Genomic DNA, 15,155 nt, shown 5'->3' with positions numbered 1-15,155 from the left:
AGTAGTGTTGTAGTTAACTAGGTAACAATGTAAAGTAGTGTTCTAGTTAACTAGGTAACAATGTAAAGTAGTGTTGTAGTTAACTAGGTAACAATGTAAAGTAGTGTTGTAGTTAACTAGGTAACAATGTAAAGTAGTGTTGTAGTTAACTAGGTAACAATGTAAAGTAGTGTTCTAGTTAACTAGGTCACAATGTAAAGTAGTGTTCTAGTTAACTAGGTAACAATGTAAAGTAGTGTTGTAGTTAACTAGGTAACAATGTAAAGTAGTGTTGTAGTTAACTAGCTAACAATGTAAAGTAGTGTTGTAGTTAACTAGGTAACAATGTAAAGTAGTGTTGTAGTTAACTAGGTAACAATGTAAAGTAGTGTTGTAGTTAACTAGGTAGCAGTCCAATCCATTACATTGCAGTATTTTGGCTTGACTAGCAAGTTTGTGTTGTGATTCTCAACAACGTTGAAATGTAGTTTCACCCTTTTCCATAGTTTTGAATAATAAATGTGTGGACTGACGATGTAGCGTAGCCTAGCTTATTCTAATAATTATTTAACATACTTTCATTCTGAATGATTCCCCCTTCCTCCAGACAAGGTCACATTATTTATTATTGGATTGGTTGTTTGCGTGTCGGGTGAAGTTAGCTAAACATTTAACCTGCTAACTAGCAAGAGAAACATCATGTCACTCTCCAAAGGTGTAAAGAGGAAAGTTGACGGTGAAAACAGGGCATTTAAAGAGGAATGGACAGCGAACTATAATGTTCATCCTACCTGGTTTCATCAACGCAAAGCCGTTGTGAGACTCACATCTTCCGTGCTCACAATGTTCCCTTTCTATACATGCGAGTCGTCCTTTTCCTCAATGAATGTGATAAAGACGCACGAGAGGAATCGATTGATGCAAAAAAAAACTTGAGAACTGCCTGCGGATTAAAGTGACGTCCATATAACCAGATATCAAGCAAATACTGACCGATGGGAGATGCCACTTTTCACATTAAGTGAGTACCAAGCCTGTCGTTATTGTATTTAATAACCTAATTGTATTTTGTATATTTTGAATGAATGGCTCATTGTAATTATTATCCCTAATAGCGTGTTTGCTCTGTCGTTTCAGGAGCATAGGCCTATGCACCACCACCCCTCGCATAAGCGGATTACTTTTCTTTCTTTTCTTTTTTTCACCGATTTTGTTGTCAATGTTTTTCAGAATATTAAACTGAATTTGCTTTGTTACTGTTCATATGTGTGTGGCAGTCACATATACGTAAACATTACGTTTGAATTATTTACTGAGCTGGTTTTATTTTTTTCAAACCACACACGGCTATTTCAGCACTACACGTTGTCCACCTACTTATGATTCACTATGAGGGGTTCAGCGTCAGTGCGCTTCGGTGCACCCCGCTGCCTGATTGTCTGTCCCTGTGTCATTCACTCTCAACATGGATAAAAGTACAATAAGCATTATTCAGGTGGAGGTAGATTCTCTATTCGGACATTATAGGCGCTATATGTGGGACTGTCGGTCCGATATTGTAAAAAAAAAAAAAAAAAAAAAAGAAAAAAAAAGTGGATTCTCAAAATATTCTGCTGGGCCAAATATTATTGGTGATGGGCCAGCAATGGCCCGCGGGCCGCCTATTGCCGACCCCTGCTGTACAGTTTATCATTTTCATAACTGTCTGTACATATACATATCTTATGTATCCCTATTGCTATATATAGCCTACTGTATATATAAACACATTATGTTACATACTTATCAGTCTTATACTGTATCTAATTCAGCACTGAAGCCTGAAGGTTGAGCACAGTGTGTGTCCCCTTGCTACCTCTGCTGATATAAAAGAGAATTGCAGCCTTGGAGAAAAAGATGGCAGCCGAATCCCAAGGCAAATACACAGACACACACAGAAATACTGCAAAATCGCTTTATACTAACTCGATTTTGAAAATGTAAAGATGCTGGGTGGTAGAACGCACATATCTAGGAAAAGTCATGAAAGGAGGGTCCTGAAATTTGATCGAGTGCAAAGGTAGATTTTTTTTTGTACTCACTGGTGCTGTTTAACACCTCACGGCTGCTCTAGTGTTAAACCATCTCAGCCCGTTTTATAAATAATGCTCACGTCCGTTTAGAAAAATTTGCTTACGTGAAAGTCAAAGATGACGTTCAAGTATTTCTTTATGAATGAGGCCCCAGATCCAATTAAAGCAGTACCCAACAGCTGTCCTGCCTTGCCCATTTACCCTCACTTATTTACCCAAACATAATAATAACTTTTTAATCTATACTGGGGCCTCATTTATAGAAAGTACTCAGATCACATTTTGATCTTACCCGTGTCGTACGTAGAAAACCTACGTCAACGTAGTGATTTATACAATTTCAACGTGAGTCAATTTGACCGTGGAAACGATCGTAGTTCTACGTCGAGTATTGACCTTGCGTACGCACATTACCTACTCGCTATGCAGAGTTATTACAGGCATGTGAGCCGCACTGCCTACAATTCATGCAAGTGGCTCGTAATAAAATTAACGATGTTGTTATCAGCCGAGAAAATTAGTTTAATTCAAGATTTAAAAGGAACTGATGTTTATGATTGTATTTCAGTCTTCCTTTATATCCCTCCGGAGCTGTCTATCTCCCTTTCAACATGCCTAGTGCGTTCCACAACGGACCTTGCCCGGCCACGCGCTAAACTGGATTTTCCCCGGTGTCTGGGAGTTCGCAAAGGGAGTGAGCAGCCATATAAGAATAAGACCACCTGATAAGAATAAGACCATTATATTATTACAGTATAAGCAGCAGCACTCCCCTGAAATAAAATCAAAATCGTCCCCCTTCTAAAACGGCCATCCCCTCTTTCCATACCATTTTATCAATGAACGTGGTATTACTGCTATTTCAAGGTGCGAGGGGGCACGCACACATGCAATGACATTTTTACCAAGTTACTGACACTGAAGTCACTGACGCTGAGGGGATGCTAAAATTGTCCTCGGGCCTCATTCATAAAAAAGTACTTGAACGTCATCTTTGACTTTCACGTAAGCACATTTTTCTAAACGGACGTAAGCATTATTTATAAAACGGGCTGAGATGGTTTAAAGTTGCGTACGTGCTTCCTTCTATAAATACCAAACATACTTGGAATTGAACGCAGGTGAATGAGGTTTGTATTAACGCCCTGTGATAGAGGCTCAATTATAGCGGCTGAATGAAGCCAAGTGCTATAATATAATATAATACAGACAGACAATACTGACAATATTATATACTGTCTGTATTATATTATATTATAGCACTTGGCTTCATTCAGCCGCTATTTGAGCCGCTATCACAGGGCGTTAATACTATATTATAGGGTAGGCGTGCGTCTGGAAGCGGGAGAGGGCAGTAATACCACGTTCATTGATAAAATGACATAAGGGATGGAAAGGGGGGATGTCAGTTTTAGAAGGGGGATGATTTGGACTGTTTTTATTTCAGGGGGGGTGCCATTCCCCCTCATCCCGACTCAACTCGAAATCCAGTATCATTTAGCGCGTGGCCGGGCAAGGCATAGGCATGTTGAAGAGAGATAGACAGCTCCGGAGGGATATAAAGAAAGACTGAAATACAATCATAAACATTAGTTCCCTTTAAATCTTGAATTTAACCCATTTTCTCGGCTGGTAACAACATCGTTAATTTTATTACGAGCCACTTAAACTTCGCATGAATTACAGTAGGCAACGTTTTTCCAGTGCGGCTCACATGCCTGTAATAACTCCGCATAACCAGTAGGTAATGTGCGTAAGCAAGTTGAATACTCGACGTCGAGCTACGATCGTTTCCACGATCAAATTGACTCACGTTGAAATTGTATAAATCACTACGTTGACGTGGTTTTCTACGTACGACACGGGTAAGATCAAAATTTGATCACGGTGGTGTCGTCTGCAAACTTTACGATGGAGTTGCTGGGGTGGACGGGGGTGAAGTCGTAGGTGTAGAGGTTGTAGAGGATGGGGCTTAGCACGCAGCCCTGGGGGGACCCAGTGCTGAGTCTGAGGGCTGTGGAGGTGTGGGGGCCCACCCGCACCCTCTGGGGGCGGTCGGTCAGGAAGTCCTTGATCCACGCACATATAGAGTGTGATAGACCCAGGTCTAGTAGTTTGGTCACTAGCCTGTCTGGAAGGATGGTGTTGAAGGCGGAGCTGAAGTCCACGAAGAGCAGTCTCGCGTAGCTGTTTCCCCTCTCCAGGTGGGATAGAGTGGCGTGGAGAGTCGTCGCGATGGCGTCCTCTGTGGACCTGTGGGCTCTGTAGGCGAACTGGTATGGATCCAGGTTGGGCGGGAGGCGTGTGAGTATGTGGGCCCGGACTAGTTTCTCGAAGCACTTCATGATGATTGGTGTGAGTGCCACCGGGCGGTAGTCGTTTAGGCAGCTCACCGTGCTTTTCTTCGGGACTGGGATGATAGTTGAGGTTTTCAGGCAGGGTGGGATGGTGGCCTGGGACAGGGACTGGTTAAAGATGTTGGTGAAAACCCCGGCCAGCTGGTCGGCGCAGTCTCTCAGCACCCGTACCAGGACGCCATCCGGCCCCGAGGCTTTCCTGGGGTCCACCGCCTTCAGTACGCGTCTCACTTCATGCTCTGTGAGGGTGAGGCTGCTGAGAGCTGGAGAGAGTGGTGTTTGTGTTGCGGTTACCTCCGTTCGCCCCTCGTCGAACCGGGCGTAGAAGGTGTTCAGCTTTCCCGCCAGCAGGGGGTCGTCCTCTGCGGCTGTGAGCCTGTTGGCTCTGAAGTTTGTCATCTGCTGAACCCCCTGCCACATCCGCCTGGAGTCGTTGCTCAGGAGGCATTCCTCAATCTTCTCTCTGTGGTCTGCCTTGGCCGCTTTGATTCCGCGCTTTAGGTTGGCCCTGGTGGAGCTGTACAGCTGTGTGCTCTTCCCTGCGAAGAAGGCGTTGTCCCTCTCGTTGATCAGTTTTTGGACCTTCCCAGTCATCCATGGCTTCGTGTTGGGGTAGACCCGGACCCGTTTGTCCACGGTGACTGAGTTGGTGCAGTTCACTATGTGGTTCAGAACCGACGACGTGTACTGTTCCAGGTCTTCATGCTCATATTCCTGCCATAGGGTGTCATTTAGGCAGATCTGCAGTGGAGCGGACCCTTCTGGCCAGGTTCTGACAGTCTTAGTGGTGATGGGAGCACTTTTCCCCATGGTAGTGTATGCAGGGATCAGGAGGATTGACACATGGTCAGACATGCCTAGATGAGCTAGTGGACTAGCCTTTTTTTTTTCTTTTTTTTTTCAACAATATATTTATTGAGTTTTTTGAAAAAGATAAAACAAATCTTGAAAATAAATAATTAGTAATAATGATATATGTATATACTGTACATACAAGCAGATAACTCACCAGAATTGCCATACACATGTAGGCCTATATATAGTACGTACATTGATGGAGAGGCAATCATATAACTGAGCTCATATACGTATACACATACAAAATAAAAGGGAGAGAAAAAATAAAATAAAGGTAATAATAAAAACATGAAAACTGTTAAAAAATAATAATATATATATATATATATATAATAAAGAAAAGGGTACATTGCAACAGATACATTAATTATATCCAACTCCTACTCTACTCCTGGTCAATTCACACACCTGTTCAAATGGTTTATTGCAGAGTTTACATTTGTTCACGCCCAGGTTCGTCCATCCAGTGTGATAAGTCCTTGTCCTCCAGATATTTTATGAATGGGCCCCAAATACTTTGGAATCTTTCCTGCCTGTCTTTGAGTGTGTATGAAATGTTCTCTAATGGTAGACACCGAGACATCTCCCTAAACCATTGCACAATACTTGGTTTACCTGTGCTTTTCCACGTTAGTGCTATTGATCTTTTGGCCTGTAAAATACACATATCCATAAAGATCTGTTCACTGCATTTCATCCTGTGTCCCTCTGGATAAATGCCAAGAATAAACAGCTTAGGCTCAACAGTAATTTTAATTGACAGAATGTCCTGTATTATTATTCCAAGTTCTTCCCAGAATTCTTGAATTCTTGGACATTCCCATATACAATGAAAGAATGTACCCTTGTCCTCTCTACACCTGTTACATAAGTCTGGAATGTTGGGGTTAAATTTATTGAGTTTTTCTGGTGTTATATATACTCTCATTATCCAATTGTACTGTAGAAGCTTTAAACGAGTGTTAGCGGTCTGGGTTTGAGCTCTTTTGCATGCCTTGTTCCATTTTTCCACTGATATTTCCTCTTGAAGGTCACTCCTCCATGCTTTCAATTTGGGTTCTGAAGATTCTAGTGATCTAGCAATCAACAAATCATATACATCCGAAATAATTCCCTTTCCGAAAGGATTTTTAATTAAAACTTTCTCCAATGAGGATAGAGCGGGTATGGCCAGGGAGTGATTTTGATTAGAATAAATAAAGTTTCTGAGCTGTAAGTACTTAAAGAAATGCTTGCGAGGGATAGAATGTTTGTTTACTAGAATTTCAAATGATTCCATATGCTCATCCTTTGAGTCGAATATGTCATTAATTTGTGTTATTCCTTTGTCAGCCCATAATTTAAAGCCCCCGTCTGCCCTACCTGGCACAAAGTAATTATTGCCCCAAATGGGACTATAGCGAGAGAGAACAGGTGTTTCCGACAAGTATTTTTGTACCTCGTACCATACAGAAATCATGTTTCTCAATATAGGGTTCGATGTTTTCCTTTTAAGGTTTTTCGGATTATCAGAGTATATATATGTCGGCAGTTGGAGCCCTATAGAGTTACACTCAATGTCTTTCCATGCTGGTGAAAGTAGTCCTTCTGTCGAGTAGTAAAACCTCATAGTTCTGATTTGAGTTGCCCAGTAATACCACAACATGTTTGGGCATTGTAGGCCACCTCTGTCATAAGGTAAATACAGAAGAGACAGGCGAAGTCTGGGGCGTCTATTTTTCCATATAAAGTTCGTGAATAATGTCCTTAGTCTAGGAAATAAGTTTGGGGGAGGCGGCAAGGGGATGTTTTGAAAGAGATATAATAGCTTTGGGAGAGTGTTCATTTTCAATATATTAATTCTGCCTATCTGGGAAATAGGAAGAGATGACCATCTATCAATTGATTCGCAAATAGAATTTACAACAGGGCTATAATTAGTCTGTACCACTTCTTCTAACCTGTGAGTAATTTGTATTCCTAAATATGTAAAGCTGTCAACTGACTTAAAGTGACCAATATAATTGGGTGGGTTCTCTCTCTCATTCGAATTAAGCAGTAATATGGCAGATTTATGGCTATTAACTTTGTACCCAGAAATATTGCCGAATCTTTTAATGAGGTCCATAAGAGCCGGGATCGATTCTCCCAGATTTTTAAGGAACAGGATTACGTCATCCGCATATAGAGCTATGCGATGTTCAAGTTGACCTATAGGTATGCCTGATATTGATGTGTGATTTCGTATTGCAATTGCTAAGGGCTCAATTGCCATCGTAAATATGAGAGGGCTCAATGGACACCCCTGTCTGCATCCCCTGTTGATTTTAATTGGCATAGATATATTGTTGTTAGTAATTATTTCTGCATATGGTTCTTTATATAATAATTTGAGTTGAGGAGGCTGATTGGCCTCATGTTTTCGCATTTATCATTTGATTTTCCAGGTTTAGGAAGGAGAGTAATCAAAGCCCCTCTCAAGGAGGGAGGGAGGATCCCTTCCCGAAATGATTCATTAAACATCTCAAGAAGAGGTTTCCTTAATTTAGATTCAAATTTCTTATACAAATCGATGGGTAGGCCGTCTGGTCCTGCCACCTTCCCAGATGTCATGCTCTTTATTGCCATAGTGATGTCTTCTAAGGATAAGTCGTCACCCAGTTCCATCCTTTCTTCCTCTGATATACTAGGGATATCAATATTATTTAGGAATAGCTTTTGGTCTGGTAATTCTGGAGCTCTTTCGGAACTATATAGTTTTCCATAATATTCTCTAAATGCCTCATTAATTTTAATAGGATCTATAATAGAGTCATCATTATGAGTCTTGAGGTTGGTAATAGCTCTTTCGGTTTGAAGTTGTTTTAAGCGCCATGCCAAGATTTTTCCTGATTTTTCCCCTTGGTCAAATATAGTTTGTTTAAGTTTTAAGAGATTATCTGTAGCTTTTGCAGTTGACATTTCATTATACTGTGTTCTCAACAATAACAATTCCTGGTGAGTTTTTGGATCGGGATTTTGATAATAATTTCTCTCCAAGACTTTGATTTTTGACTCTAACAATGTAAATTTTTGTTTAGCTCTTTTAGATTTAGAACTTGTAAAACTAATAATCTGGCCCCTAATGTAAGCTTTAAAAGCTTCCCATCTGGTGCTTGCAGAAGTCTCATCTGTGTTGATTATGAAAAATACATCAATTTGTACCTCAAGGAAAGAGATTAGATCTGGGTCCCGTAGCCAACTTTGCTGCAATCTCCATTTTGGTGGATCCTTTTTCAAGCCTGGGTCTACATAACACAAATTATTTGGGGCATGATCTGATATCAGAATACTGTCATAATTACATTCCTTGATTCTAGACACCAGGCCTGCAGAAATTAAGAAATAATCAATTCGGGAGTATGTTTTATGTGTACTGGAAAAACACGAATAGAATAATACCTCAGGGTTTCTGTCTCTCCATATATCTCTAAGATTTAATGTCTTGATAAACTGATGTATAATTCCTCTGCTTTTATTATGGGACTTATCAATATGTGTTAACCTATCTTTAGAGGGATCTAGTGTACAGTTGAAATCTCCTGCTATTATATATTGACCTTTGAGGGTTGATAGAGTGAAAAACAAATTACTGAAAAATTCAGGGTCATCATTATTTGGCGCATAAATGTTGACCAGGTTGAGAAGTTCTGTCAGAAGCATGCCTTGAATTATTAGGTATCTACCTGCCGTATCAGCAATTATCTTTGTGACATTAAGAGGAATAGATTTATGTACAAGAGTCATGACCCCTCTTGCTTGAGTGTTAAAGGGCGCTGAGAATACCTTACCCTGCCACCTCCTCCTAATCCCAATGTCTTTGTCTTTTGAAAGATGTGTTTCTTGAAGAAAAATTATTTGGGAATTAATACTTTTTAATCTCCCCATCACCTGCTTTACCTTTTTTATTTTTTGTAGCCCTCTGCAGTTCCAGGATGTGAACTTGATGTCTAATTTACCAGTCATAGATAGCAATACATTTGTAAATTCCTTGTATCATTGTGCAATAATGTAAAGAAGAAAAAAAAAGAGGTCAAAAGAGAAAAACGAAGAAAAACAAACAAACAAACTGGGTCTCTCAACAAACTAACCGAGACCCCCCCAATGCTCCAGAACTGAGCATTCCCCCCACCCACCTGTTCACTCCCGTAACGCTGAAAACTACTCCACACCGAGTGAGGAGTAGTGAGGCTGAACTGATTAATCTCCTTATAAAGAGTAACCTTCTCCCTCCACTAAATGTGAAATAAAAACCTAATTAACAAAGTTGGTATATTGGTCAACCACCACTAAATGTTAAGTATAGAAGCCCATTGTGAATTGTATATTAGAATAACTAAAGAATGTGGATCAGCAGTTGACACCCTGAAAATAACTGAGCCCAAACTGAGTTTGAGCGGCATGTTATGGGGTGTTGCTGTTATAGTACATACACACATACATACATACATACACACACACACACACACACACACACACACACACACACACACACACACACACACACACACACACACACACACACATACATACACACACACACACACCCACCCACATACACAGTGCTTAACATGCCCTATTGTGAAAGTTTCCTGGCCCCCTGGTTGAATTTAGTAACCAAAATAAAAAGTAGAAGAATACATTGGCATATAAATGTATTATATAATTGACATTATGTATTATGTAATTTATCATTTAGATTCACCACTTCAATAACGATATGTTGCCAATCTGATCTGAGGTTCGTTCGGGGCTGTTTTCTCTCCATTCTATCTCCGTTGTTCAGGAAACAGTGCTGCTCGAATAGTGCATTGTGGGATTATGAGTTTTAGTGTACTTTTTTTGTTACTTTCTGACCTACCGATCTACTCTAATATCCTCAAGGGAAACACATTGGCATATTAATCGCTTAAATAGACACAATTCAACTTGTTTCATGTAACTTGAAAAAACGAATAACTGTGAAATAACATTGTAAACCCGTATCATGGGTCTAGCGTAGCATTGAATCATTGTTGACGGTGAACTGTGTTCGAGTAGTGCATTTTGGGACATTGAGTCTTAACGTGCTAATTTCTGAGCTACTCTCAACTGAATGACCCCAATATTTTCTCCGAAAACATAATAGTATGTTAAATCACCTAGACACACACAGTTTAACTGGTTTGCAAATAAACATATAAGAAAAAAGAACAATATAAACCAGTGTTAGAGGTCTAACATGACGTTGCTCGTTATCAAAGCCAATAGTACTAGTGTCTCATATACTCATCCACTCCCGTTCTCTTCTTGGATTCGTTTGATGAAACTTTCCACTTCTGTCGGTGTGCCAAAAGTTTGTGTTTTGTCCTTGTGTGTCACCAGCAATCTAGCCGGGATCAACATGCCATGTTTTATCCCCATGCTACGTAATTTCTGTCTGGCCGAGTCGAATTCCTTCTGCTTCTTGTGTTCTCCTGTCGCTAGGTCGGGGTAGAAACGTACTGGTTTGTCCTTGTGTAGGATTTGTTTTTGGGCTCTGGCTGCTCTTAATACAGTCACCTTATCTCTGTCGTTCAGGAATTTCATGATCATCGTTCTCGGAGGCGCGTTGGGCTCCCGTCTCTGACCAATGCGATGAGCTCTCTCCAGTGTGAGTTTGGATCTTAGTGCTGTGAGCCCCAGTGTCTCCGGTATCCAACTCTCGAGAAAGGTGCAGGCGTCGTCTCCCTCCTCTCCCTCCCGCAGGCCAACGAGTCTCAGATTAGACCGCCTGGCTCTTGATTCTAGGTCTGTCACCTTGTCTTCCAGCTCTTGTTTCTTTCCCTCCAGAGAGTGGACCTTTGCCTGGAGGACATTCACCTCATCCTCCGTATTGGAAATACGGACCTCTGCATGTGTAATTCGTTCCGTACATTCTCCCATATCTTTCCTCAGTCCATCAATTGCGACCAACATTTCTTCATGTCGGTTTGCAGACTCGGACCTCAATTCTCTGATAGCTTCCAGAATCCTGTCATATTTTCCCCCTTCTTCCTCGGCAGTTTCTGTGATCCCCGCGCTGCTCGAGTTAGCCTTAGCATCGTCCTTGTTTCTAGGAGAGCTGAAGTCCATAATTTTAGATTGTACTTGTGGGTTCTTTCGGGTACTCGGTTTCCCTTGTATAGACGACATCTTTTACGAGTGGTATGGCTGATTTTAATTGACTTTAGCTAGGTTTGTAGCAGAATTTGTTTGAAGGTTTTAGTGGAGGTGAGAAAACCAGTCTTCTCAGCACGCCGCCATTACCGGAAGTGTGGACTAGCCTTTTAAGCACGTTTGATGTTGGTGTATACCTTGTGTATACATTATGTATACATTATGACCGGAGAACAGAAAAGAAGCAGATTGAAGCTAGATTAGGCCGCTTTCAGACCTACATTTTGTTCCGATTTAGGGTGTAGTAAGTTACAATATGTTACAATGTTGCAATTAACCTTGTCTCAGACTGAATCGCTCTCAACATGCGCGAAGCGACGCGCTTGCAAAACTGTTTTGTGATTGGTCCAAATTTAGCGGGACATTTCAGCGGGACATTCCCTTCAGGAAATCACTGTCCTTTCACTCTCTCTTCGCCCGTCGCCGGTCCCTTTAATTCCGTATCCTAATCGAAAATGCAACATCATCAGCAACGACTGTGGGTTATTGCATTTACTGCTGTTCTCTGGTTCATGTTCTTATACCAGTGCTCATTATACGAGTATTTTAAATGAACATTCATAATGTAGTCTCTGGTGTTCATGGTCAACTAAATCAGGCTATTTTGTGAAACAAATAATGTTCCCACTAATGGGCTAACCGAGCAGCCTCATACCTAACGCTAGCTTCGAACTATACATAGCATAAACGTTGGTAAAGGTAATAAACGACACAGTATTGGCAGGGGAAAAGAAGGGGAGTCAAATTTGTATTGACAACGGCGGTACACACATTTGGACAATAAGAGACACAAGGTGTGGTCGCATGCTCTAATTACAGGGCAATATGCGCGGGGCAAAAATAATCTATAGCCTCTAAAATCACCACGAACAGAACGGCGGAGGTACGGGAAAACAGGGCTCATGTCGGTGTCATCAAAGGTAATGGTTTTCTTTAACTCAGCTGATAATATGCATTACCTTGCTGTTGGTTGTTTACCAAATGCTCCATCTGTCTGTCACACTGTGATTTTACTTGTGTAAACAGTTAATGAGTAACGTTAGCCGGTTTTGTGCGCACATACTCTCATGTAGGCCTACTTCGTATTGATGAGCTGATGATCTTTCATTGTGTGTTTGTGTGTGTGTGTGTGTATGTATGTATGTATGTATGTGACTGTCAGTCACAAGTTTATATTCTACGGATGTTGCTATTTAAAAAAAAAAAAAAATGCCACCCTCTAGTTTTTGGTGAAATTACGTCTTTGTTTTGAGCGCCAGTGCGCGTTTCATGCGCGTGCACGCGAAAATCAGGATACACGTGCGAAACACCCCGCCACTAATGTGAAAAATCCTGGAGGAAACACTGTATGAGGTATCATCCTTTATCATTAGCAAGACATGAGGAAATGGCTCTTCAAATCAAGAACAATCGGTAACAATCTTTCACCTATGTATATTCATAAAATGTTACCCTCACCATTCCGAATGAATGAATGGTCTTTATTGTCATTGCTACAGTACAGGTACCAAACAACGAAATCTGGGGGGGGGTGGCTCCCCTGGTGTTAGGAAAGAAAAAAATCTTTAAAAAAACACTTTAAAAAAACACAAGAAGGGAAGGAGCTGGTTTACATAAATAAAGGCTATGTACACTATCCACTAGTCAAACTAGTCCACTAGTCCAACATCTGATTGTTCATTTCCTACGGACCTACAAGAACAAGGGGGATATTAAATCAATACAAGGACAAGAACAAGGGGGAAATTAAATTAATAGATTGATCTTTTCTTTTCACATTGACGTGGTCCATTACAAAGATTACTACATTTTATTAGGATATCACACAATCTTAGACACAGAAACTACCACCACCACATCCACATCCTTATAGTACCTTCATCTCTCTTGTACTTCCTCTTCAAATAGACTCCCCCTCCAACTGCACAGAGCATCAGAACCACTAGTGGAGCTAACCATGCAACTACAGGTACTGCTTGACCTATTTATACATAGATATTTGATACTTGAACATGGTCTCACAGTCACAAACAGAGGTCAAGATTTTGCATGTTCAATGGTATTCTTAAAAACTCTTACCATATTGAATGGCCCACTCCATCATCGCCATCTGAACCCCCTCTCTGAACACAGAGCAGGCTATCTTCTTTGTGCTCTGAGTCTGAGGGTTGGAGAGGAATAGTTTGGAGGTGAGGTGATTGTTGTGCTTTCTGGTGTCACTCTGCCACCCATCTTGGGCACTGTAAGTCCATGTTAAATTGAAGTCATCTTCACAGCGAAATGCACAAGTGAGCAAGCAGGTCATGGTGAGATTCTTGTTCCCAGGAGACGCATACTCTGCTGTCACTGAAGACAAACAAGACTAAACTTATATGGTTGTTTTTTACAACACACGCCTCCCGCCCAACCTGGATCCATACCAGTTCGCCTACAGAGCCCACAGGTCCACAGAGGACGCCATCGCGACGACTCTCCACTCCACTCTATCCCACCTGGAGAGGGGGAACAGCTACGCGAGACTGCTCTTTGTGGACTTCAGCTCTGCCTTCAACACCATCCTTCCAGACAGGCTAGTGACCAAACTACTAGACCTGGGACTATCACACTCCATCTGTGCATGGATCAAGGACTTCCTGTCTGACCGCCCCCAGAGGGTGCGGGTGGGCTCCCACACCTCCACAGCCCTCAGACTCAGCACTGGGTCCCCCCAGGGCTGCGTGCTAAGCCCCATCCTCTACAACCTCTACACCTACGACTTCACCCCCGTCCACCCCAGCAACTCCATCATAAAGTTTGCAGACGACACCACCGTGGTGGGCTGCATCTCGGGGGGGGGACGAGGCGGCGTACAGGGATGAGGTGGAGCAGCTGGGCAAGCTGTGCAAGGTTAACAACCTGCTGCTGAACCAGTCAAAGACCCAGGAAATCATCGTGGACTTCAGGAGGAAAAAATCTGAGGTCCAGCCCCTGCTCGTCGATGGAGGGAGCGTGGAGAGAGTCTCAACTCTCCGATTCCTGGGGTTGCACATACAGGATGACCTGTCCTGGAAGACCAACACAGCAGCCATCATCAAGAAGGCACAACAGCGGCTCTACTTCCTGAGAGTCCTCAGGAAATACCACCTCGGACAGGAGCTGCTTGTGACCTTCTACCGCTGCACAGTGGAGAGCATCCTCACCTACTGCATCTGCGTGTGGTTCTCCAGCTGCACAGCCGCAGAGAGGAAAGCGCTACAGAGAGTCGTGAGATCGGCCCAGAAGATCATCGGCGCCCCCCTCCCCTCTCTGGAAGAGCTGTACAACACACGCTGCCTCAGGAAGGCCTCCAAGATCTCCAGAGACCCATCCCACCCTGGGAACGAACACTTTGTTCGGCTGCCCTCAGGCAGGCGGTTCAGGACCATGTCCGCAAGGACAAATAGACTGAAGCTCAGCTTCTACCCTAGGGCCATTCAGGCCCTGAACACAGCAAAGACCTAGGTTCTAGGCTATGGACAATCTAGACAATTTGATGGCAGCAACTAGATTGTAATCAAGTGCAATACTGAAATACAACTGTGAACATTTCAAACCTGCAAACTCAGACCATTCATTCATTCATTCATTCATTCATTCATTCATTCATTCATTCATTCATTCATTCATTCATTCATTCATTCATTCATACAAGCATTATTATACATCTTAGCACCCA

The sequence above is a fragment of the Nansenia antarctica genome (genome assembly GCF_963989245.1).
Source record: "Nansenia antarctica genome assembly, chromosome: 9".
In the NCBI taxonomy this organism is placed as follows: Eukaryota; Metazoa; Chordata; class Actinopteri; order Argentiniformes; family Microstomatidae; genus Nansenia; species Nansenia antarctica.
Note: the sequence above shows the minus strand (reverse complement) of the source record.